This window comes from Schistocerca nitens, chromosome 7 (assembly GCF_023898315.1).
Source record: "Schistocerca nitens isolate TAMUIC-IGC-003100 chromosome 7, iqSchNite1.1, whole genome shotgun sequence".
In the NCBI taxonomy this organism is placed as follows: Eukaryota; Metazoa; Arthropoda; class Insecta; order Orthoptera; family Acrididae; genus Schistocerca; species Schistocerca nitens.
In genome coordinates, this window is record NC_064620.1 from 239,572,889 (window position 1) to 239,596,601 (window position 23,713).

Here is a 23,713-nt window from a genome sequence, read left to right on the forward strand (position 1 = left end):
GGTCGAAGTAGAGAGGATATAAAATGTAGACTGGCAATGGCAAGGAAAGCGTTTCTGAAGAAGAGAAATTTGTTAACATCTAGTATAGATTTTACCGTCAGGAATTCGTTTCTGAAAGTATTGTATGGAGTATAGCCATGTATGGAAGTGAAACATGGACCATAAATAGTTTAGACAAGAAGAGAACAGAAAATAGAAGCTTTCGAAATTGGTGCTACAGAACAATGCTGAAGATTAGATGGGTAGATCAGGTAACTAATGAGGAAGTACTGAATAGAATTGGGGAGGAGAGTAGTTTGTGGCATAACTTGACGAGAAGAAGGGATTGGTTAGTAGGACATGTTCTGAGGCATCAAAGGATCACCGATTTAGTATTAGAGGGCAGGGTGTAGGGTTAAAATCGTAGAAGGAGACCAAGAGATGTCAGTCAGTCACTCGTGTGGCCAGGACCTCCCGTCGGGTAGACCGTTCGCCTGGTGCAGGTCTTTCGAGTCGACGCCACTTCGGCGACCTGCGCGTCGATGGGGATGAAATGATGATGATTTGGACAACACAACACCCAGTCCCTGAGCGGAGAAAATCACCGACCCAGCCGGGAATCGAACCCGGGACCTTAGGATTGACATTCCGTCACGCTGACCACTCAGCTACCGGAGCCGGACACCAAGAGACGAATACACTAATCAGATTCAGAAGGATGTAGATTGCAGTAGGTACTGGGAAATGAAGCTTGTACAGGATAGAGTAGCATGGAGAGCTGCATCAAATCAATCTCTGGACTGAAGACCACAACAGCAACAGCAGCCATAGAACCACTGCTGAATGAACTAGAAGACAACGACCTGGCTAACGGAGTGATTGCGGACGCTGATGATCTGATGGTCATAGTGTCTGCAAACTACAGGTCCCAGTTAGAGAGTAAAGCCACACGGCTACTCGCGTTCATTGATGAATGGTGAACGAACAACAAACTCAGAATAGCAACAAACAAAACTGTTTACCTACTCCTAAGAGGCACGCTGAAAAGAAATCCAATTATAAAGTTAAGCAACACATCTATAAAAAGGAAAGCTGTGGCAAGATACCTTGACATTTATATTGATGAACATTTACACTATAATGAACTTGCCTGATTGACAAGTAACAAACCGACGAAACTGATGCATAAACTTGCAAGACGGAACACTATAAGATACATACTACCCCTTCAGACAATGAGGACATATTACACAGCACTCTTTGTGCCACTAACTTGTTTTGCGGCTAGAGCTTGGGCACATCTATTATGCTTAGGTACACACAGAACCATTGTGAGGCGCGGCCATAGGAGTGGTCTACTCAGAATCTCTGGGGCTTTCGGCACGACCTCGATTGAGGCTCTGTGCGTGGTAGTGGGACTTTTCCCTGTAGACATTACAATTCGCCACAGAGCAGCCGCGTACTGGCTGAAGAGGGGAAGACGCGACAAAATAAGAGAAATAACTGGAAAAGATATAACAGGCAGACGGAAATTAATCGAGTGGAGAATTGATATGTGGCAGACAGACTGGGACACAACGGATAATGGAAGACGAGTCTACTTTTCTTCCCCAGTATACGAGAGCGGATGAATTTGAAGTACATGAAACCAACACGCGTGATGGTGCACTTTCTCACGGGCCATGGCCCGTGTCCTGTGCATCTCCATAGGTTTGGCCTAAAACAGACTCATTTGTGCCTGTGGCGAGAATGGTACACTTCAACACACAGTACTCTTCTGCAATGCTCTAGGACACGTAAGATCGAGTTTAGGAAACCAGGACATAGGACAGCTAATACGCGCACAAGACGACCGGAACTCTATAAACATCATCCAGATGACGTATCGCGAGCACTGCATGCGGCGTAAAAACAGGAGAGGCCATACATTAGAATAATACAGGCTCCACGACGGACAGTACACAGTAAACGACACAGACACAAACACAGTTACGGAATCGGATGCTATACCACAAACAGGAAGTGAAGACGAGACAAACATAATAACATAGCAAAAGTAAGCGAATCTGAGAATAAAGCTCTTTGTGCAGCTGTTTGTTATACCATTTGACAGCGTATAACACTATCTGAAGATGTGACATTTCTTCAACTTTCGCTGCATCAGGTGTGACTGGCCCGAAGTCTTACCGAGCCTTCGCACCTGATGCAGCTGACTATCACATTTTAAATCAACTCCCAGTCACCACTGTTGCCTTTAAGTTCGAAAACTCATTATAACCCAACTAATCAATAAATTAAATTAAGTATTACACTGTCAAGACAACACATTTTTAACAGACGTAACAATACACGCAAAAGGAATAAAGGGAAGAACAGTCACACCATAGATAAGTCAAATTACCATCTCTTGTTTCTTCCATTAAGTACACTTTTAAATTTAAATTAAAATACATCCACAACCTATTACGTATCTCATTACTATCATTATCTAAGTTAGCTTATATATATATATATATATATATATATATATATATGTGTGTGTGTGTGTGTGTGTGTGTGTGTGTGTGTGTGTGTGTGTGTGTGTGTGTGTGTGTGTGTGTGTGTTTCTTAATTTACTTTTTTGTAAAATCTTCAAAAACAATAAAAAAGAAATGTACTAGTAATAAAACTGAATTTGTATGACAGAACATGTAAAATCACACAATGTACGACCTGCTATATAATAACAGGCAACAGGTCTTTACTTAAGAAATGAATAAATAAAAATTAAAAAAATCGTCTACAGTAGCTTGAGCTTCGCAGTTGAAAGCTGTCAAAAGCTCTGCCAGGTGTCAGGGTCACCACGTGTAATCCACAGCTGTGGTGCATGTTATGTAAATTGAAGGTGAAAGAGGGAGAAAGGAAAGGAACTATTCATGTCACCTGTTCTTTCGGCCATGTCCGAAAGACCAGACATCACGCATTCATATAACTGATTCTCCTCGATGGGCAATGAATCCACCTCTTCAGTGCAGGTGCGCAATTACGTTCGATCTTCTGCAGGGATCACGAATTATCGAGCATGAAGACATAGCCGGGGACTGTGGATAGATGGCGTTAGGTGGGAATGTGGGTCAGGTGGGAGTCGTGCCGAGATAGTCCCCGCAAGTGAGCTCAATCCTCGCCGGTTTCCGCATGAAGCCCCCTACAGCTGTCATCAGTTGTTTCTTCTCTTTCCTTTACTTTCTGCCCCTTCCACCTTCAATTTACATAATATATCAGGGATTTCCTCAAGCTCACATCACTGTGGGAGTGTCTTAGTAGTAAAGAATAAATGTATTAAAATTTTGTGCATGATACGTCGTTCTTCACGCATCTCAATGTTTATGACGTTATATTTGTTAAACTATGAGGCGTACAACGATATATTCGTGTAGGTACATTCACTGACATATGTGGATACTTTCTGTGAAATGTGTTGCGAATAGAGTTGTTCAAATGTGTGTGAAATCTGATGGGACTTAACTGCTGAGGTCATCAGTCCCTGAGATTACACTCTATTTAACCTAAATTATACTAAGGATAAACACACACACCCATGCCCGAGGGAGGACTCGAACCTCCGCCGCGACCAGGCACACAGTCCATGACTGCAGCGTCCCAGACCGCTTGGCTAATCCCGCTCGCCTGCGAGTAGAGTTAACAGCAAAGAAGTAATAAATTAGAACGTCATATACAATGTAGCAGTCTTTCACACGTCTCACTGTTTATGACGTCATATCTCCTGACATATGTGTGGTACCATGTTATAATTTTGTGGGTGCATTTAGCGGCATATGTGAACACTTTCCACGAAATTTATTGCGATTACAGTATGTAGTACAAAAGTAATAAATTTAAACGTCTTGCTTGATACGGCACGTCTCCTGAACTACGTTAGGTAGATGACTCTTACCTCCAAAGCGATCATTGTCTAACAGTAAGGGACATGTGTACCAAGTTTGGTTGAAATCGGTCCAGTGGCTTAGGAGTACATGTGGAACATTTGTAGACACAATCCCATTTTTATTGTATGTTTGTATCAAATTTTTTAGTTAACCATCGTAGCTAACAGAAATTTTCAGTGAGAGAGGCTTTTTTTCTGAAGCAAGCTGTATTTTAGCTAACATTTATATTTCGTTTAACCCTCCGAGTTCATATGCAGTCGTACTTAGAATTCCATTTGTTGCGCTTAATGGGTTTTACATGCCAGATAGCTGTTTGTCAGAGATTACATTGGTTTCCAGGAAGTACTTCATCTCGATCAGTTTAACAACATAAATAAAAGGCTGTCCTGCAAACATAAAAAAAGAGAATGGGGGACACAGGAGTGGGGTGTTTGATGTATTCCCGTGAAATCATATACGCGTATCGATCCCTCTGCGAGTCACGTACGACAGATATTAAATTGGCTGCGATATGAATTTCGTGCTGGCACTGCGTTTGCTATAAATTACACAACACGGCACGCCTCGCTTTTTTCTTACTTTTTTCCTTACGGAGTGCGCCAGGAATAAGAGCGAGAGAAATTTATAACAACTGTATGTATAGTGAAATTCCACGCACGAAGAGTAGGAAGGTATTTGAAGAGACGAGTCACGCAAAATAATAATCCAGCGAAAATTTCAAAGAATTTGATGGTAGAATGTGGAGGGCTGGGATCTGTCTTATTCAGATAATTTTTAGATGAGCAGAAAACAGATTAGGGAACCAACCGCTTGCATTGAAAATGTTGTATACCTAATTATTATTCGTTATTTACTTTAAACTTTTGAACCTAAATATTATAAACGTTAAGGCTAAGTGTGTAGACATTTTGCCTTTCATCGACATCGAAACTGGCAAGACACACGTCTACCCATTCCTGAGAGAAAGGTGTCTAAACAAACGGACAGAAGCCGGCCGAAGTGGCCGTGCGGTTAAAGGCGCTGCAGTCTGGAACCGCAAGACCGCTACGGTCGCAGGTTCGAATCCTGCCTCGGGCATGGATGTTTGTGATGTCCTTAGGTTAGTTAGGTTTAACTAGTTCTAAGTTCTAGGGGACTAATGACCTCAGCAGTTGAGTCCCATAGTGCTCCGAGCCATTTGAACCATTTGAACCAAACGGACAGACAGTCGGACACCAAATGAAAAGAAAATATTTTTTCTTATGATGTAGTTGGAAATTAACAATTTTCAGATTTTTTCCATAGTTATTGTATGAAACCTTGTTTATTGCCAAATTTCATAATTATAAGTAAACGGGAAGTACCCTATGTGTTTTAATGAGTGAGTTTGCGAATATCAAAACATGTGACATAAACAGCCGTATCTATTAATTGTATCGACTTATATGCTTAAATTTTTTACACCGCCAAAGGACAGAACTCGAACCTGCTGTAGGCGAATATTAATTTTTATTTTTATTTTTATTTATTTCTTAAGTAAAGACCTGTTACCTGTTATTATAAAGCAGGTCATACATTGTGTGCTTTTACATGTTCTTTCATACAAATTCAGTTTTATTAGGAGTACATTTATTTTTTATTGTTGTCGAAAATTAATTATATCTGTCGAAGGAGCGAGACTGGATTTCAGAAAATGTTGCGTTCAAATCACCGAATTCGTGGTTTATTTACTGTAACAATCTACACAATACTCTTTATACAGTGAACTTGTTTCACTGGACTCCTTAAGCGAATGAAAAAACGTATATATTCTGTTACGTAGACATGGGCTACCTACTTTGCAATTACGTGTCCTCAAAAAATTAACATCTGTTAGTACAGATTATCCGGAAAAGATTGTACCCTTCTCTTCTATTTTTTTCTGAGTATCTGGTGAAGAGCGACAGATGTCAGGGATAAGCACTGGTCGAAATAACCGCCGTTCCCAAGACCATAAGTTTTTTGAGATGGCTTCCCCGTAACAATAGGCGTTTCATGCTGTGGAATCCGCGAACATAAGGTCCGTTATCACAGCACGACGCAGCTTTCGGTGACAGTTCGGAATCAATCCACATGACAAGAATTCCGTTAAATGTTGAACACAGACAACACTCATGGAACAGGCTGCCAATAGCAGTTTGAAAACCGAGCCGCGAGTCAACACAGTCCCACTCGACAGTCTGGTATGTTCTTCATAAACGTTGCATATACGAGGCTTATCTCACTAGGAGTAACATAGATACTGCCTACAGGAAAATTTATGAGACCTTTGGAGAAAATAGAGCCACTTGTATGAATATCAAGAGCTCAGATGGAAACCCAGTTCTAAGCAAAGAAGGGAAAGCAGAAAGGTGTAAGGAGTATATAGAGGGTCGATACAAGGGTGATGTCCTTGAGGATAATATTATGGAAATGCAAGAGGATGTAGATGAAGAGGAATGGGAGATATGATTCTGCGTGAAGAGTTTGACAGAGCACTGAAAGACCTGACTCGAAACAAGGCCCTGGGAGTAGACAAACATTCCATTAGAACTACTGACAGCCTTGGGAGAGCCAGTCCTGACAAAACTCTACCATCTGGTAAACATGATGTATGAGACAGGCGAAATACCCTCAAACTTCAAGAAGAATATAATAATCCCAATCCCAAAGAAAGCAGGTGTTGACAGATGTGAAAATTACCGAACTATCAGTTTAATAAGTCACAGCTGCAAAATACTAACCCGAATTCTTTACAGACGAATGGAAAAACTGGTAGAAGCCGACCTCGGGGAAGATCAGTTTGGGTTCCGTAGAAATATTGGAACACGTGAGGCAATACTGATCCTACGACTTATCTTAGGATAAAGATTGAGGAAAGGCAAACCTACGTTTCTAGCATTTGTAGCCATAGAGAAAGCTTTTGACAATGTTGACTGGTATACCCTCTTTCAAATTCTGAAGGTGGCAGGGGTGAAATACAGGGAGGGAAAGGCTATTTACAATTTGTACAGAAACTAAATGGCAGTTGTAAGAGTCGAGGGGCATTAAAGGGAAGCAGTGGTTGGGAAGGGAGTGAGACAGGGTTGTAGCCTGTCCCTGATGTTTTTCAATCTGTATATTGAGTAAGCAGTAAAGGAAACAAAAGAAAAATTCGGAGTAGGTATTAAAATCCATGGAGAAGAAATAAAAACTTTGAGATTCGCCGATGACATTGTAATTTTGTCAGAGACAGCAAAGGACTTGGAAGAGCAGTTGAACGGAATGGACAGTGTCTTGAAAGGAGATATAAGATGAACATCAACAAAAGCAGAACGAGGATAATGGAATGTAGTAGAATTAAATCGGGTGTTGCTGGGGGAATTAGATTATGAAATGAGACACTTAAAGTAGTAAATGAGTTTTGCTATTTGGGGAGCGAAATAACTGATGATGGTCGATGTAGAGAGGATATAAAATGTAGACTGGCAATGGCAAGGAAAGCGTTTCTGAATAAGAGAAATTTGTTAACATCGAGTACAGATTTAAGTGTCAGGAAGTCGTTTCTGAAAGTATTTGTATGGAGTGTAGCCATGTATGGCAGTGAAACATGAACGATAAATAGTTTGGGCAAGAAGAGAATAGAATCCTTCGAAATGTGGTGCTACAGAAGAATGCTGAAGATTAGATGGGTAGATCCCATAACTAATGAGGAGGTATTGAATCGAATTGGGGAGAAGAGGAGTTTGTGGCACAACTTGACTAGAAGAAGGGATCGGTTGGTAGGACATGTTCTGAGGCATCAAGGGGTCACCAATTTAGTATTGGAGGGCAGCGTGGAGGGTAAAAATCATTGAGGGAGACCAAGAGATGAATACACTAAGCAGATTCAGAAGGATGTAGGTTGCAGTATGTACTGGTGGATGAAGAAGCTTGCACAGGATAGAGTAGCATGGAGAGCTGCCTCAAATCAGTCTTAGGACTGAAGACCAGAACAACAAAAACAACATACGAGGCTTACAAGCTGCAACCTGTGCTGACACTCAGTGAAGGTGACGGAAACTTCGAACTGGCTTCAGTGTAGAAATGTCAGCATTCCAGGAAAATTATGATTTTGTGCACGGGGTGCTGTTCAGTTACGGGTAAAAAGGCTTGATGTACGGATCTCCGGATCGGAACATCTTCGGCGAATCATTGAGCACTTCAGAGATTCTCCAGAATTAGTCTTCGCCACCATCTCCAGAGCAAAGCTTTATGGTACACATTCTTCAAATGGCTCCGAGCACTATGGGACTTAACTTCTGAGGTCATCAGTCCCCTAGAACTTAGAACTACTTAAACCTAACTAACCTAAGGACATCACACACATCCATGCCCGAGGCAGGATTCGAACCTGCGACCGTAGCGGTCGCGCGGTTCCAAACTGTAGCGCCTAGAGCCGCTCGGCCACCCCGACACATTCTTCGCAGAAATAAGAGTAACGGGACACTTGCATTTTGACATGCTCCATTTGTGGTCGATACCACAAATTGAAACGGAATGAGGAAAGTGGATAATATTTTTATTTCGTCCGCCTCAGTACCACTGATATAAAATTCACCTATAGTGCATACTGGTTCCGGGCTGACAAAACCTGTTTTCAAACCACGCACCTTGCTATCGACCGTAATTATTCACACAATAGGGTGCCAAGAAGCACAGCAAAGTATACAGCGGGCATCAACTATCCTCACTGATCTTAGGCTATGCGTGCGTTGATAAGGATAGGACTGAGGCTAAGGTCACTGAGGATAGTTGTTGCCCACTGTGCATGTTGCTCTGCCTTTTGGCTCCATGTTGTATGAATAATTACGGTTAACAGCGAGGTGTGTGGTTTGAAAATGGTAACCACGACAGCTGAATTTTATATCAGTGCTGCTGAGGAAGACAAAATTAAAAAAAAAAAAAAAACAGTTTCATCAGTACTGAACATTTGTGGACCTACCAACCATGGCCGGCCGCGGTGGTCTCGCGGTTCTAGGCGCGCAGTCCGGAACCGTGCGACTGCTACGGTCGCAGGTTCGAATCCTGCCTCGGGCATGGATGTGTGTTATGTCCTTAGGTTAGTCAGGTTTAAGTAGTTCTAAGTTCTAGGGGACTAATGACCACAGCAGTTGAGTCCCATAGTGCTCAGAGCCATTTGAACCATTTGAACCAACCATGATAGCATGCCTTGAATAAGTAAGTTGAAGAGGACTCCCGAGATCTATTTTCCAACAGAATGGAGGTCCACACCACATACGTAATGACATGGAGGGTACCTGAACAACCATCTCCCACAGCGTGCATAGGGCGCTGTGGTCGTGATCACGAAGCATTGCGCACATGCCTCTCCGGACGCGACACCACGCGACTTCTTTTAGTGGGGCTTTGCCAAACCAAATTTTAATACTTGTAACTGATGTTCAGAACAGAAATACAACTCTCGCAAATGAGGTCGATGAAAGTCTAAAATATCCTAGAGAAAAATTGACTTTGAAATTTTTCGAGCTTGTTAAATTTACAAAATCGATGTCGACTTTTTGACGGGCTGTGTTGCTCTGTGGTAGAACGCACACCTGCCATGTGGCTGGGATCGGTTCGATTTGCAGCCATTGAAAGTTTTTAAAAATGTGTGCATGCTTAACGATCATTTCAGTGGATTATAGTGTGAGTGTTCTTTGGAAAATACCCGAAAGAACAGACACCATTTCCGATCCATCAACCACTATGAATTAAGGCACAAATGAATTACAGACATTGGCTATGAATCGGAATTGATGTAAATCAATGGGGAAAGTTGAAAATATGTGCCAGACCGGGATTCAAACCAAGGTCTCCTGCTTACTGGGCAGTTGGTCTGCCCACCAGGTCATCTGAACACCGTGGTCATCGTAGCTGCACGGACTATGCTAATACGCCTCCCGTCAGACCCAAATTTTCTACTTATGCATATACTGCTAATGTACTGCCCCTTGCTCATTATCCTCCTATACAGGGTGTTTCACTAAATGTGTTTGCCTCTGTAAGTTACGAAGTAATATGCGACGGAAATATTTATTGCGGTAGGTCACCATAAGAAACGTTAGACCGTCTGCGGAGCTACGAACATAGTTTATTGTGTTATTATCCAAAGAGTTACAGCAGAAAGATACAATTTTTTAAATGCAGCTATAGTTGTTTCTTTCATGCAGTGGAATCGGTAACACCAGCTGTGTGTACATCAATTTAGATTACATTCCTCTCACTTTTAGTTTGCGAGCTACAACCCTTCAAAGTTTCAGGCTCAGATACCACACGCTGTACATAATCCATGGCTGTGTGGTGAGTGATGGATGTTCTGGCGGTGGGAAGTTGATTTAAATGAGATGTTCAAATGTGTGTCCATGTTCCTGAATTACAATGCAATGCGCCTTCTAAAGGATCTACGGACGAGATGTAACATCGCCGGTGTCACGGAGCAACATGCGTCCTCGATGCGCCGATTTAGATGATCTGGGGATGTGGGCTCAGTGACATAAACAAGATCCTTTGGACATCCCCACAAAAAGAAATCTAATGGTGTTAAATCGGGCGACCTTGCGGGCCATGAATGAGGGCCATGGCGCCCCAACCACCTTCCTGCAAACCTGTTGTTTAGTTCCACCACAACAGCACGAGCAGAATGAGCTGGGTGAGCATCGTGCTGCATCCACGTATGGGCTCTCGTGTGTAGACACACATGTTCAAAGAGACCACCCAAACTGTCGACTATAAACGCGCGATACAACTCACCTGTCAGTGTACCTGGGAAGTAGTGTGGACCGATGATTTCAACCCCAAGGATTCCACACCATACATTAATAGACCACCTACGTTGACGGTCGACAGGTCGTACCCACCGAGGATTGTCTGCGGCCCAGTAGTGCACGTTATGGTGATTCACTGCACCATAATTTGTGAACGTGGACTCATCAGAGAACATAACACTGTGTAAAGACTCCAGCGTGAAATTACGCATGACCCATTCACAGAATGTAACTCCCGCACGTAAGTCGTTCCCATGCAGCTCCTGGGTCAGAGATAGGCGGTACGGGTGAAACCTGTGGCCGTGTGCTATACGCCACACAGATGACCAGCGACTGCTGCAACGGCTCGTAAGCTGACATGAGTATCGTGGTGTACTGAAGCTGAAACAAACACCTCTGTCTCCTGACTTCTTGCAGTTCTTCGTCTGTTTCTGCGGCGCATTACCAAGCTGCCTGTTTCCCGAAGTCGCCGTTCGGCACGTAAGAACGTAATGGCTGCCGGAAGTCTTCGCCTAGGATGTCTCACGGCGTACGCCACGGCTGCTTCAGTGGCATCGTGTCGGCACTCACCGAGCATCAGCAACACGTCAACGTACTCGTTGTTCGTGTATGCCATCTTCATCCGATGTCAGTAACTGTGGTGTATTGAGCCCCGTTTGTTTGTGTGGCTCGAACTGTCGAGTATACGGCCGCGGGAGGCGACAGTCAGCAGTCTAACAGCGCATCGAGGAAGCTTCTCGCTCCGTGACACCGGCGACGTTACAACTCGTCCGCACCACATTTAGAAGGCGCATTGTGTTATGCGCAGTGTGTGTGGTATCAGCCCCTGAAACTCTGAAGAGTTGTAGCTCCCAAACTAAAAGTGGTAGGAATATAATTTAAACTGATGTATACACAGCTGGTGTTACTGATTCCAGTGCATCATAGATACAACTATTGTTCCATTTAAAAAATTGTATCTTTTTGCTGTAACTCTTTGGATAATAACACAATAAACTATGTTCATAGCCCCGCAGACAGTGTAACGATGACCTACCGCAATAAATATTTCCGTCGCCTATTACTTCGTAAAAAAAATGGTTCAAATGGCTCTGAGCACTATGGGACTCAACTGCTGAGGTCATTAGTCCCCTAGAACTTAGAACTAGTTAAACCTAACTAACCTAAGGACATCACATACATCCATGCCCGAGGCAGGATTCGAACCTGCGACCGTAGCGGTCTCGCGGTTCCAGACTGCAGCGCCAGAACCGCGCGGCCACTTCGGCCGGCTATTACTTCGTAACTTACAGAGGCAAACACATTTAGTGAAACACCACAGATATATATATATACGAGGGGCGTTCAGAAAGTAAGCTCCGATCGGTCGCGAAATGGAAACGACTATGAAAATCCGATAAAGCTTTGCACAGATGTATTGGGTAGTGTCTCTAGTATAACCCCAGTTAGCATCACGTCGCTCTTCTCATTTCTGAGCTCGCAGTGAGTGCGTAAAGATGTCTAGAAAATAGTGTCTGCCGCCAAGTACGAGGGCCTGGTGAGAAATTTCGCCTGAAGCTATGCAGCTAACATTACATAACTGTCGTGCTGTTTCTTCTTCAAGACAATTCTCAGCCGCATTCTGCAGGGGCAATGAAGATGCTCCTGCATCGTTTTCAAATGGAAATGTGAGATTACCCACAATACAGTCCGCAATTGTCTCCCCCTGAGTTTCATCTCTGGTCACATGAACCGCTGTCTTTGAAGACAACATTTTGACACAGACAACGAGGTGTAGGCCAGCGTGGAGAATTGGCGGAAAGCACTGGCGGCTGCCTTCTATGATGAGGCTATTGAAAAGTTGGTACAACGCTATGACAAAAGTCTAAGTCAGAACGGCGACTACGTAGAGAAGTAGCTGAAAGGTGTAGCTAATTGTTACAAGTAAAACATTTCTGATGTTCACTGTGGTTTCAATTTGGCAATCAATCGGAGCTTACTTTCTGAACAGGCCTCGTATATTGTTCAGTTAATTCAATCTATACAAGATGTAGCCTCTTTAAGTTATTAAATACATTTTAAGAGGTGTTTCCATGCGTCTCTGTCCGCTCCTGTCTTCTGCCAGTTGAAGTCCGCAACTTTCCTGAGTTCCTTATCCTAGCGGTCAGGTGGTCTCCCTGGTGGTCTTTGTTTTTCTCTGGGACTCCACTCTAAAAACTGATTTTGTCCATCTTCCATCCTTCGTTCGTGCAATATGTCCTGCCTACTGCCATTTTAGAGGCTTAACCCGTTCTATAATATCTTTTAGTCCTGTTATTTCTCTTGTCTTCACTTTTCTGTCGATCTTTCTTAATGAGACCTAACATTGACCTTTCCATAGCTCTCTGAGCATGTCTAAGTTTCCTTCTGAAGAATTCATTCAAAGTCCAAGTTTCACATCCATACGTAAAAATCTGTAGGGTACACTGATCAAAAACTGTCTTCTTTAAGTAGACTGGCATGTTAGATTTGAAAACTGTTGCATTCCTTTCATAAGACCTCCAACCCAGTTTAATTCGACGAAAAATTTTAGGTTTCAAATCCCGTTTTGTGTCAATTAATTGCTCCAGATAAATGTATTCTGTAACACTGTTTAGGATGTTGCCGTTCAGTGCTACTTGTCCTGCAACTACCCACTTATCACGCATAATCTTAGTGTTAGAGTGGTTTATCTTAAGTCCAACTTCCTGACAACGATCTGTTAAGTCTTTTATAGAGCACTGCATTTCCATCTTACTGTCAGCTAGGACCACTATATCGTCAGAAAATCTCAGGTTGGTTAGCCTTTTAACATTTATCCTTATTCCTCTGTTGTTCCAAATAATTTTGGACATACCCATCTCGAGAACTGCTATAAATAACTTCGGGGATATAGCGTCGCCCTGATTTACTCCTTTTCCAACAGGAAATTCTCACTTGTTTTTTCTGTGTTTATAGATGCTACAGACGTGTCATGAATGTAGCACAATATGTTTATATATTTTGTTTTTAACACTCCTTGCTCGGCCAGTGCTTTTATGACTGCATTTTGGGTGACAGAATCAAAGGCTTTTTCGAAGTCAATGAAGGCTATGCATAGTGGCATTTCATACTAATTGGCTCGACTAATTACCTCACGCAGTGTTTTTGTATGGCCAATTGTACTGAAACCACTGCGGAATCCAGCTTGTTCTACGGGTTGTGCAGTCTCCACTACCATTTTAATGCGATTTATCAGGACTTTAGTGAACACTTTATATATAACAGAGTGTAAGCTAATCGGGCGGTAATTCTTCAGATCATGAATACTTCCCTTCTTATATAGTAAGATTATGTTTGCTTCGTTCCAGCAGGTTGGGATGCTGCCATTCTGTATACACGAAGTAAAGACTTTAGCCAGATGTTTCTGTGTTTCCTCCCCTGTACGCTTGAGTATGTCTATTGTCAGACCATCATGACCCCTTGTTTTGCCATTCTGCATCTCGTTTATAGCTTTTCTTATTTTCAGTTGAGATACCAGAAATATTGAAGTATATATACTTGAGTATTTCTGGTATCTCAACTGCAGATTTTTCAGCGCTCATTTAACTTTAGGACAGAATGAACAAACATGGACTTTTACCACTATTGTAATAAGCCCTCCATATGTAATTAAGGCGAAGACGGCCAATGATCTCTTCAGTGCAGATGCACATAAGGTTCGAGATAATAGTCAAGGGGCACCACATCAGTGGCGTGAGAATAAGTTGAGAATTTGGGTCTGACGGAATGCGTTCTAGGGCAGTCTGTGCAGCTGGGATGACAACTGTATCCGGATGGCTCAGTGATCAGAGCTTCTGCCTAGTAACAAGAGACTCAGATTTGAAGCCCGGTCTGGCACAAATTTTCAACTTTCCCCATTGCTTTACGTCAGTGTCCACTCGCGGGCTATGTCTGTAATTCAGTTGGGTATAAAAACGTTAATTGTTGGTGATTTTTTTATTTTAAACAATCTTTTCTATAGGATTGGTGAATACGAATTGAGTAGGCACCAGCCATTATTCTGATTACACTCTTTTGTGCAATGAATACTTTTTCCCCTTAATGACGAATTACCCCAAAATATGATCCCATACGAAAGCAGTGAATGCAAATAGGTACAGTAAGCTAATTTACTTATATATTTGTCGCCAAAATTTGCAATAACGGTATTAGCATAAGTAACTGAATTCAAATGTTTCAGCAGACAAATAATGAGCTTCTTCCAATTCAATCTCCCTTCAATGCACACACCTAAAAATTTGGAATGTTCTGCCTTAGCTACAGACTTCTGTTCAAACTCTACATTTATTAATGATGTTGTGCCATTTACTATACAGGACTGTATATACTGTATTTTATAAAAATTTAATGATAGTTCATTTGCAGACTTCAATTTAATAATTTTCTGGAAGAATTTATTTACAATTTCCTCAACTAATTTCTGTTTGTTGGGTGTGATTACTGTACTTGTATCATGAGCAAAAAGAACTAGCTTCGCATATTCGTGAATATAATGCGAAATAAGAAAACAGGATTTTCAATGAGCACAAAGTATGAGTCACATTACAAATTGAATTTGAAAAATCTAAGCAAAATCATTATAGAATCAGAACGTATGTATCTTCATAGGAGGAAAGAAGATCAAGTTTTAACGTTCCGTCGACGACAAAATAATTGGAGATGGAATACGAGTGCGGACTGAGGAAGGGTAGGAACGAAAGTCGGCTGTATGCTTTCAGGGGAACCAGCCCGGAAATTGGAAATTTGTGGTACGGTCTTATGGGACCAAACGGCTGAGGTCATCGGTCCCTAAGCTTACACACTACTTAATCTAACTTATGCTAAGGACAACACACACAGCCCAGGACTGAGGAAGGACTCGAACCTCCGACGGGGGGAGCCGGCCGGGCCGTGACAGGACGCCCCAGACCGCGCGACTACCCCGCGCGGCAGCCAACCCGGCATTCGATTTGAGCCATCTACGGAACCGAAGGTCGGACGAGGATTTGAACAGCATTCATCACGAATACGAATACCACTGCATTTATTTTTAGGAAAAAAGTTCCTTGGATTGGATTGGATTGTTTTTGGGGAAAGAGACCAAACAGTGAGGTCATCGGTCTCATCGGATTAGGGAAGGACGGGGAAGGAAGTCGGCCGTGCCCTTTCAAAGGAACCATCCCGGCTTTTGCCTGGAACGATTTAGGGAAATCACGGAAAACCTAAATCAGGATGGCCGGACGCAGGATTCAACCGTCGTCCTTGCGAATGCGAGTCCAGAGTGCTAACCACTGCGCCATCTTGCTCGGAAAAAAAAGAAGAAGAAGTTCCTTCAGCAACAGCATGCAAGCTATTTAGAACTTAGTAAGAAGGGAGCAGGAGAAAGAAACCTGGAAAATTAGAACTATTCTTTCAAGGCTAATAACCAGTATCAGCGATAGTCGCCGAATTGTAGACACTTTCAGCCCGTTTTTCTTTTTTTTATGTAAATGCCAGTCTTTTACGCCCGAAAAAGAAAAACACTCCAGTTTAAGTTTAATAAATGTCGGCTCCCGTTTTTTTTTTTTTTTTTTTTTTTTTTTTTTACGAGTATCAGTCGATATAGGCAGTTTTGCTACACACAGCACATAATTTTACCTAACAGAACTTTTGCGACATAGTGATGTTCCAGAAACTGGTTGAAATCGCTTCGTAAATCGTTCTTGTGTGCTGGGATAGGAGAGAGCGATGGACAGCAAATGATTTTGTTACCGCGGTTGCCAGCGATATATCGCTCGAACGCGGGGCTCGATGAGCTCGTAGTCGACGCCAAACTACTTGGTGTGCCAACCCACATGAACACTGCATTATGCAGTGGCGACCATACTGTCAGAACTTACTGCACGCAGTATCGTTTGTTCGTCAAAGGTGGCAGCGATAGGAATGAAAATATTGACAGAATTCCAGAGACTTACTCCGATTCAGTCCTAGGAAGGTGAGGAGCCTGGGAAATGTGGGCGCACTGTATTGAGATTGAGAATTCGAACTATACTGGTGCAAAGACGATAAAGCTCACGTACCTTATCTAATAAAACGTAAACAGAAACAGATACAAACTGTATTTCATTGCGGTAATACGGCGTCTATTAATTAAAACTTAGGTTACTTTTCGGACAAAAATACACCTTAATACACAACAGATTCGCAGGAAGGCAATGGCAAACCATCTCCGCATGGACCTTGCCTAGTGCGGGTCTCCCACATCGTCCCCTACGCTCTGTCGAGGAGTATTGGACATCATCATCATCATCATCACACAAAAGATATCCGTACTGCGTTATAAATGCTTATAGAGCTGTATTATTGGGTGAAAAACGTTTGTTTCAAGACACCATGTTGATACCCGTGACTTGCCGAACATTATCTACAAGAGCGAATGCAATGAGCACTTGGCACGGCAGCTTTGTTAGAGAATGTTGAATGTGTAGTATTCCAATGATCGCGTAATTACAAAAATTCGTAACATTCATACTTCTCCTACACAAAATGCCTTGCAGTCACCGTCATGGTAATGCGTGATTTGCAAAATCGAATCACCCCGAATATGACAGCTGTGTTACAGATCTCCATACTCATTAAACATACACGCCTGTGAGAATTTATACTGAACGTCCGCAGAAAAGATGTAGTTGAGTTTCGGGTGCCACGGACTGGCAGAACTCAGATATGTTAACTGATGACTTACCTCCCGTCTACTAACGTTGCTGCACGCCCTTACTGCATTTCACAGTTTTCATAAGACTTTGCTGAATGGGGTCGGAAACATTCATGTTGCTCACGATTCGACTCAACTCAGACTGTTGATTAGCAACGGCGAGGGACGCTGCAGGGACCCTGCATTGTTGTGAAGTGCGTCATGTCGCGATTTGCATTTTACACTTCGAAGATGTGCGGAAAACAATCACCGCACAATTCAGGAAAGTGTGCAGCGATAACAGTACGCTGAAGTGACTCATAGGATAAGGTTCCCTATGCTCTCGAAGGAAAGCAGACGTTAATGAGATTTATAAATGCGAAAAACAAAATTAAATACGAGCCGCGAAGGCCACTACAGTTTAACTGACTCCTAGATGTGCTTGATAGGCACGCCAGGAAAGGACAAAGCAAGAGTGACGATCATCACTGCAAATTGAAGTCAGTGATGTGGGTCTGTAGTTCAGTGGGTTACTCCTATTTCCTTTCTTGAATATTGGTGTGACCTGTACTACTTTCCAGTCCTTAGGAACAGACCTTCCGTCAAGTGAGCGGTTGTATATGAGTGCTGAGAAAGACGCTATTGTGTCTGCATACTCTAAAGGACCGGAAGACTTGCCTTTCTTAAGTGATTTGAGTTGTTTCGCAACACCTAAGATATCTACTTTTATGTCACTCATGCTAACAGCTGTTCTGGTTCCAAATTCTGGAATATTTACTTCGTCTTCTTTCGTGAAGGAATAACGGAAACCTGGATTTAGGAATTCCGCTTTAGTGGCACAATCGTCGGTAACATTTCCATCGCAATCGCGCAGTGACGGTATTTACTCTGACGTACTGTAGCATGCGGATTGCAATCGGGCCATATGTGTTGATTGTGGCAATTTGTAATTCCATCTCTTCCAAACGTTGGCTCGTTTGTAAACAGAACTGAAGAAACAAACAACAGATTGGCAGTTCCTGCAACACACCATCTGCAGAACTTCTCCTCTGGTGGGTGACTGGCAGGCGTGAGGATATGCACACTCGAAAGATCATACGGATACGTGAGTTTCCCGTGAAGTATCCTCCATGCTGAACGTGCAGATGTACCAAATGTCATGACAGCTTGTCTAACGCTGATTCGTGGCCCTTCTTCAACAGCCTGTAGAACGTGCTCTTTCCGTGTAGCACTGAATATCTACGGCCGGGCGATTTCTCTGGCGTAGTGGTAATTTTGTGTACGGGACACTGCGCAGAGCTGCGATAAAATAAATCAGAGGAGAGCGCTAGATAACTGAATATCAACAGTTTCGTATAAACTAAACAACTTAAGCAGTAGACACTATTAGCTGATAGTCAGAGCTGGCGGCCGTGCCTGCAGGAGGCACGTTAGCTCGCAGCTCCCATCGCTGTCTCATGACGTCACTCCTGACACCAGTTAAATATGAAGCAGATAACATTCGTAGCTGCTGAAACCTTGTCAACTCGAGCGGCCGTCTGGCGCGAGTATCAAAATCTCTACTGTAGTTCCTGACGGTAGCCTCCACATACAGACAGATAAACGCAATGCGGAACTGTAATTCATTACAGTTCAGCTAGTTTGAACGACATATTTATAAATTATACACGCGAGTCTTCCATGTGAATCTAAGAATCTATTAGTAAAAACCGGATCAGAATCCCTGTAAGCGGCCGTTGTGGCCGAGCGGTTCTAGATGCTTCAGTCTGGAACCGCGCTGCTGCTACGGTCGCAGGTTCGACTCCTGCCTCGGGCATGGATGTGTGTGCTGTCCTTAGGTTAGTTACGTTTAAGTAGTTCTAAGTCTAGGGGGTTGATGACCTCAGATGTTAAGTCCCATAGTGCTCAGAGCCATTTGAACCATTTTTGAGAAGCCCAGTAGTAGTTCTTCAGATTCGCCTGAACATACAGACAGAAGCGAGCAGGGAACTTCACTTTATTCAGGCTGTTTCAGTATTACAAGGATGTTATATGAATATGTGGTGTCTGTTCTTGAGGACATGCCCGAAATACGTCCGACCTCCTGCCGGAATCTCAGAATAGTGAACATGGAGTATAAGGACAGGGGTTGTGGATAGGTATCACTTGGTTGGAATGTGCGTCGGCAGTGAGACGTGGCGAGATAGTCCGCGCAGTTACGATAACACTTTGTCCCAGATGAAGCAGTGGTTAGCACACCTGCCTAGTAAGCAGGAGATCCCCGGTTCGAATCCCGCTCTGGTACATATTTTCACTCGTCGTCTCTGATTCTGCGTAATGTCCTGATGCAGCTGACATCGGTAATTCCTTCCCTTTCCTTTCCTTTCCTTTCTCCTCCCCCCTCCCCCTCCCCCGCCCCTCCACCTTCAATTTACGTACAGTTAAACGGATAAACTTCGATGGGATGTACATGGCATATTGAGGAACAAAAAGATTATAGGAACCACTGTCTCGAAACGTCATCCAACGATGCTACAAAGAGTCGAAGTTACAGTCACTGGCGCCTGCGTGCGTATGTATGTATATACAGGATGTTTCCGTGGTGGTGTTACAAACTTCAAGGTATAAAGGCACATTTGCATGCCGTGCGTGAGTTTCCTCGGAAACGCGAAATCTTAATTAAATAATTAATCTGCGACAAATAAATAAAGCCTATGGCACAGAACTGCAGCGCTGTGTCGCTGATAAAACAAAACACAATTACGATACTCTTATGTTTCATTAAGAAGGAGAGGTCTTGTACAACAACTGGTGCGGGAAGCACGTATATTTTATTGACTGGCACACCGCCATATTTGATGTTATATAAGGACACTGCGAGTTGCAATCTTACTAGGCACTCGATTCTGTAAAGAATTTATATTTATGAAAGTAAGTAGAATTATTTAACTGTAGGCTGGCAAATTATTCTAATATTGAGATTTAGATTTGAGTCCGCACCTACCGCAGCAGTCTTTGGAAACGATTTAAATACGAAGTCCGATTATTTGAGTCTTATTTCACGGTCAACTACGAATAACATTACATTTACGAAAAAGCCATTGTCAAGCGTCTGATACCGAATAATTAAACGTCCACGTTCCAGATAATCAAATATTAGTTACATCCAATCACTAGATTATAGGAACCACTGTCTCGAAACGTCATCCAACGATGCTACAAAGAGTCGAAGTTACAGTCACTGGCGCCTGCGTGCGTATGTATGTATATACAGGATGTTTCCGTGGTGGTGTTACAAACTTCAAGGGATGATGAAGAATAATAAATGTTTCAATTTGAGGTAAGGGTCGAAAGTTATAAGCGAAAATTGATGTGATACCTTTTGAAAACAGAATACATGTACCGGTACCGTTGTAGCTAATATTGTAGGGTACACAAATTATAGAGGTGTTAGTACGGATCAAATTAAATGGCTCTGAGCACTATGGGACTCAACTGCTGTGGTCATAAGTCCCCTAGAACTTAGAACTAATTAAACCTAACTAACCTAAGGACATCACACACATCCATGCCCGAGGCAGGATTCGAACCTGCGACCGTAGCGGTCGTGCGGTTCCAGACTGTAGCGCCTTTAACCGCTCGGCCACTCCGGCCGGCGATCAAATTAAGAAAAAATGTCCAGTATGCATGCACTCTAAGCTGCATACCTGACAAGATACAAGCAGTTGTTCGTCTTCGCTACTGTGAAACACCCCTCCCCTAATAAACAAGTGCACATAACTCTTAAGCTATGCATTTTAGAGTACATGTTTTCACACTTTATTTCTCGTTTTGGTCCATGCTACCACCTCTGAAAGTTGCCTACCCTACAATATTTCCACTAACGATACTGGTATATGTATTCCGCTGTCGAAGGTATCAGAACTAGAGATGGGTCGTTCGCGAACTAACGGGTCCAAAGGAACGGTTCACCTAGATGAACAGAACGAGCGAGGAACGAATTTTAAGGAACGGTCTTTCATAGTTCACTTCGGTCGCGGCTTTCTACTTATAGTTCCCGGGAACGGAAAACGTTCGGTCTCGTTCCCGAACGGCACGTCGGCCGGTCTCGTTCCAGCCTCGGTCCCGTTCCCGTCTGTCTCGGTCTCGGTCTCGCTCGGCCGGACTCCTTCTTCGCGTGGCCACTCGTCGCAGTTCCATTGACGACTACTCATAGTTAATTCAGTATCGAGTTATTGTTCGTTTCGTTCGCTTCGCACGCCCATTCTAGATCTGTTACAAACCTTTTTTTAACTCTGAACTTCTGGTTGTTTTCGTATTTTATTCAGCGTCCACGACCGTTAATTAAAATGCATTTTATAATTATGTAAATTACATAAAAAGTATGTGGTATGTAATACATACATCTTTTCAGGTAACAAAACGGTGTATCAGCTTACTTCACTATTTCGATAAACAGCAGAAGAAATACTTGTAAAAAGGCAAGATTTTTTGCTTTTACACATGCAAAGGACATCGGCACGGCACACACTAGCGGCCATTTTCCATCTTTTTTTTTATCCAAAGTAAAAGAGCATGTTCATTGTTATGGAAGGCAGACCGACTTACAACCGAATGAAGCCCGCGCTTCGTAATCGAGCGTATGGTGTCACATTTTGTAAAGAGAATACAATATTATTTCAGTGGTTCAGGGTGGCGCACGAAAGTCGGTACCGAGTACTATACTACTCATTGTCGCTTACCAGTCGTCATCTATTGTTTCGAAGTTGTTCGCATTAGTTTATTTGTTATTACTTCACTGCCTAATTATTACATGTTTATCTATTCTTCTAGTAGCGGTCAACAAATCGTGCGTAATTGGCAAGTAGTCTGTACTCGGGGCCGGTTTTTCGTGCGCCATCTTATATTATTTCCCTGCGATCAGCCACATAACGCTACAGTTAGCTAAACGAGGTGTTTTGCAGAATCACGAAAATTACAAGTGTGTGAGAATTCTGTTATCAATAAAAACTCTGTACTCCAGGGGGGAGGCAAGTGCCCCCTCTTGGGGCCTTCCATCTTCAGTCACCTTGAAAGGTCTCTGTTGGATTCCTTTCATGTTAATTTCTTAAATCTGTTGTCATTTGCGCCATAAATTCCTCTTCTAAATTTACTGTGCCGTTTCTGACTATCTGGGAGGAGACTGAGTAGTGGAACGTGTTACTTTTACACATAAACAAGAACGATCTGTCACACTACTACACTTTAAAACACAGTTTATATGTAATTCATGTCACACAGTCTCATACGGAACCTACATCCGCTTTCTTTTATATACTGTATATGATAAGATACTGTCATCCCCCTTCCCTTCTGTGTGAGAGGATGAATGAGCAAATGTATTTCTAGTTGCATGCTTGAGGGTAGCAGACAAGCCTGTCTGCTAGAGAACAGTAGGACCAACGTCAGAACAGGTAGCTACGCTTTCTAAAAGCAGAGAGGTTTCTATTCTTAGTATGGTCCTATCCGTCTCTTGTCATGTTGGTATAGGAAGCTGCCCCTCTGGCCACTTCCGTTTGTATTTGTGAGCCGCCCTCAGGAAGGGACCAGGGAGTCGGTCCGCGGCGAGCGTCTGAAGTGGTAAGATCTCCGGCTAAGCGCGTCTCTGCTAAGTCCGTAGGACAATGGATTTCTTAAGTTCAGCCAAAGTGAAAATTTAATCACCTTTATTTCAGGTTTAGCTCTAAAATATCTAATGTTATCTTAAATTGCAACGCAGTGTAATTCGAGTGTGAAGTTCAGAATATATTCCGGTATTTGCTTTGTCACTACTTTATGAGTAAAGTGGAACCACGTGTTGATCAGTAACTCTAAGTTCATCAATCTTAAATGCGAATGTGCGTGAGATTATAACGTCTCGTCTTGACAATATTTTTCAATATAGCAACTTTTCTTTATGTTCAACCCACGTGGGGTGTACCTTGTGAGACCAGTACCACGTGCTTATACAACTGTTTGACCCACCAGGTTAATAGTAAGACGATAGTAACCAGTTCGAGGTTTTTCTTTTGTAAATTGCTTTTCGATCTAATTTATTTTAATTATCAAAATTATTGTGGAGTTACACTCTTTGTGTAAACCAAGTTGACCACGTGAAGCATGTTGTGTAATCACCAAAGTTGCCCTCAGCTATTCTTTTCGGGAAGATTTCACAGAGAGTTAGTATGAATTTAGTATACCAGTGTGTGGTAATTACATGACGGACAGGACTGTGCTATGAGCGTAACTTCTTTGGGTGAAAATTGAATCGTTTGGTTGTGGTTAATTTCCTCTTGCATATGTTTCAACGTTCTTCGTGTGTTGTTTTATGAATGCAG